This window comes from Mastomys coucha, unplaced genomic scaffold (genome assembly GCF_008632895.1).
Source record: "Mastomys coucha isolate ucsf_1 unplaced genomic scaffold, UCSF_Mcou_1 pScaffold20, whole genome shotgun sequence".
In the NCBI taxonomy this organism is placed as follows: domain Eukaryota; kingdom Metazoa; phylum Chordata; class Mammalia; order Rodentia; family Muridae; genus Mastomys; species Mastomys coucha.
The window spans coordinates 130,088,237-130,092,046 of record NW_022196903.1 but is presented as its reverse complement, the minus strand read 5'-3'; the positions used below and the strand labels follow the sequence as shown (position 1 = coordinate 130,092,046).

General features: G+C 44.5%; 1 protein-coding gene across 2 annotated transcripts in view; it reads left to right on the top strand.

Moving 5' to 3' along the window:
* Positions 1–3,810, top strand: part of Grin2b (glutamate ionotropic receptor NMDA type subunit 2B) — a 504,020-nt gene that overhangs the window by 37,854 nt on the left and 462,356 nt on the right. For both annotated transcript variants that reach the window (XM_031383668.1, XM_031383665.1), the window contains exon 3: positions 3,381–3,465. The gene's annotated coding sequence lies outside the window, so the exon portion shown is untranslated. The remainder of the gene's footprint in view (positions 1–3,380; positions 3,466–3,810) is intronic.

Sequence of the window (3,810 nt, the reverse complement as noted above, 5' to 3'; positions counted from 1 at the left end):
TCCAGCACAGCACAGCCCTCCCCCAGCACAGCCCTCCTCCAGCACAGATCACATACAACCGTAGTTCTTTTAGGAGAGAACTTTGAATAGAAATAATGAGCAGACTCCAGCATTATTGGGTAATCTAATTAATGAAGAGGAGTGACTCATACGGACACCTAAGAAAAAAGATTTTAATTCTTCTGTCTGATGCTGCCACTGACAATGTCAAACCTAAAACCCGTCGGAAACTAGTCAGTGTCATCGGTTCGAGGACAATTCAAGGTTAGTTCAGGAAAGTTGAAATTCTTATAACATTACAGCAACAGAAAAATGAAATTTGATGATCTTTTTTTTTCAAACTTGACAGTTCCCCAAAATGTGTATTCCATGTCTAGCAATAAGAAAGCCATTATTCTAAGTTATCTCAAAAGTGAAAAAGAGCGCCAACTTTCTGTTATTTGATTGCTTTCATGGACATGTTACTTTAAACCATTATGTAAAGAGATGCTCCCAGATATGTATTTTAAACACGGAAGCAAGTACTTCAGAAGTGTCAGGCACTTTCCTCACAAGCATTGTTATTTAAATATTTTGTTTTATAACATTTATGAATATTAAAGAATTTTAAATTGTGATTTATTTCCACATTTTAAGTATTTACATTCGCATCACAAAAAAAAAATCTTTTGTTTTAAACAGGCACTCTAAACTGTATATACTCCAGGCCTACCTATCTTTCATTACTAGTGCCTGATATGAAAGGCATTGCCGTATCTACATGGTGTGTATGCATCTAGAGTCCTGTGAGGCATGCGCTTTATGTCTGCCCATTGGGTTAAGAACAAATGTTTGCAGCCTTTCTCATATCTTCTTTTTGAGACCAGCCAGCTGGCAGAATACTTTCAGCTATGCCCTTAGCAGCCTGAGGCAAGAGCTTTTCCTCAATAAAGAAGGCTTCAAAGTGCAGGCCGCCATCTTCTCTTGATAGACGACCACCTTCTGTGCAGCTGGCTAGGAGTAAGCAAATGTCTTCTCTGTAAAATGGAGACATAGCATTACAAATGTGTGAGTCTGGGAGGTCCCAAAAAATGGAGACATAGCATTACAAATGCCTGCGTCTGGGAGGTCCCGAAAAATGGAGACATAGCATTACAAATGCGTGAGTCTGGGAGGTCCTGATGTAGTTCTTTTGAGAAGTTTGTGGATTTTTGTGAGAAGTCCAAATGAGGGGGTGCCAGGGGGAACATGGCTGGGTGGATGAGGTTAGTGATCCCTGTTCCTCAGGACACCAAGCTGAGATGAGGTTTTCCTGGGCTATGTGCAGGAGTTCAAGGGCAGCCTGGGTGACATAGTGAGACTGTCTCAAAATAAAAAGTAGGAATGGGGCTTGGGATATAGTTTAGTGCTGGGGCACTTGCCTAGCATGTGCAGAGCCCTGGGCTCAACTCAGTTCCAACAGAAAAGGAAAGAAACAAAAAGTGGGTGCCACACGTCTGAGAATGAGAGCGAGAAGCCCTTGGTTCCAGCGAATGTATCCCGTGAAGAAAGGATAGCACTTTTCACTTAGCGGTGTGGTTCCTAAGAGGACTTAGTCATCAGCATAACGAAGCAGGCGAGCAACCTCAGAAACCCCCAAGAATCACTAAGTCCATGAGAGAATGGGCAGCAAGGCCTGGGAAGGTTCCACAGTACAGTATATTCATGTAAGAAATTCTCAGAAAAAAATAATTTTATAAAAAGAACTAAGCAACTAATTGGGAAGACGAGAAATACACCAACGAATACAATTCTCCACTGAGTTTCATGAAATCACTTTTTTATTAGAGGTCAATAATGGTTCCTTCACGTGATGGAGATGTTCTTGATTGAATTACCAATAGTACTGTATGGCATAACACAAATGGCTCAGGGATATATTTTTTTTTCTTCTGGCTGGTCAGCTCTTTACCCACTGTGGTGATAGTAATATGCTACATACCCGGAAGATACACACAAGAGGTATCTCTCAGACATTGTGAAAGTCTGTTGTGCATTGAGTGAAGTGTGTTGTGCATTTCCACACAGAACAGGTATACTCAGAGAGTGAGATAGCCAGATGCCACCTCTTACTGTCAAATCCCCGAAATGATTATAGAAATCAATTCAAGCTTGGATGATGGAAAACAACCTGGATCTAGACTCCCAAAAGAGAGAGTGGACTACACCACGGGCAGAGGAGACAGATGTGTGCTTCTTCCTTCCTTGCTCTTCCCTAGTGAAAGTGGGTGGGGTGACATGAAAATGTTGGGTTTGGACAACGGGGAGAATGAAAACAAGGAGGGTAACATTCAAGTTTTAGAAAAGGGCATCAGGAGGGAAGGGTGGCCCATGAGGTGACACGTAAAAGAAAGATATTTAGAGCAGTAGGTTAGGTGACACATAAGAGAAAGACATATTTAGAACAGTAGGTTAGCAGTCAACAAGAGTGCTTAAGTGGGCATGGGTCTCGTTCTGAAGGAAAACAAGAAAATATACTTCTGGAGGGTCAAACAAAGGCAGAGTGCTTCACTGTGTCCTGGCTTAGGACATCTGGACCTTTGTTCCAGTCACTAGAAATGTGCATATGGTTGGGATGGATTGGCTGTTGTACACACCCAGCAGAGCAATGGCCGCAGCCCACAGTTTTCCACAGGAGTAGACAGATGATCAACCTGTGTTGATCTCACTTTGTGTTAGGAAAGAATGGAAATGGTCAAAGAGAGCCACACGGCATTGCTTGTGAATATGCCAAGAATAAGCCTGACACAGTTCAGGAAACAGGAAAACATTGCTGTGGAGAACCAGCCTGAGATGTTCCTGGTGCTGACTGGACTAGAGGCCCGTGCGCATTGGCACATAGACCAGAGTTCTGGGCTGCTCCTCCATTCGACCGTTCACTGTGTGCTCCGGTCACATCCTTCCAGCCTTGTGAGCGAGAAGCCCATTGTTTCACTGCCATAAAAGTTCACCACCACTGGAACAGAGACAATGGGTGAGAATAACAAGGACGTATCTACAAGGGTATTAATATTGAAAAATAGATAATACTACAAGTGGTCACAAGGACTCCCAAAACGTAAAACAACTTAAGAGAAAGAGAGATGGATGCTAGTTCCCTTCTTAGAGAAGTTGGGCTAGTCAGTGCTAGTCATATGAAATCATTTCATATGGGAAACATTCATTTGTCTATCATTTTTGCTTGAGCTCTTTAAATAACGCGATCCACTTAAAAAAGAACCCCAGAGCCTTCAAATCTTTCCTAGCAGCCGAAACACACACACACACACACACACACACACACACACACACACACACACACACCCCATGCTGTACGTTTCAGCTTTTTAATTACATCTACCTGCTTCCCTATTGTTTAACAGTCAATTTCCTGCACTAAAGACAGATCTTAAGCTCCCTGAAGGCAAGAAACCTGTCTTCAAGTTGCGCTCTGCACCCGGAAAGCAGGTACCCGAGCCAAAGCTGCTGAGTGGAAGCAGGGGAGGGGTTTCAGTGTCAGTCTGCAGCGTGGCCTTTGGGTTGAGTAGCGCAGCCCTGCGCGGTGGTCTATGGTGGCCACTGTCACGGTGGCTCCCCTCACCCCTCAGCCTCCTTACCTCGCTGCTGTTCCTTCTTGCTGCCAGGAGGAGGCACCACGGCCTCGGGTTAAGCTTTTCCCACCCCCTGGCTACCCCACTTCCCCCAGCTCATGACGTGAGAAGCAGCCTCAGCCAAGAGTCTTAGCAGTGGGAGTGAGGGGGTGATGGAGGGGGCTTGGGGGTGGGGAGGGGTGGGGGGTGGAAAGCAAGAGGA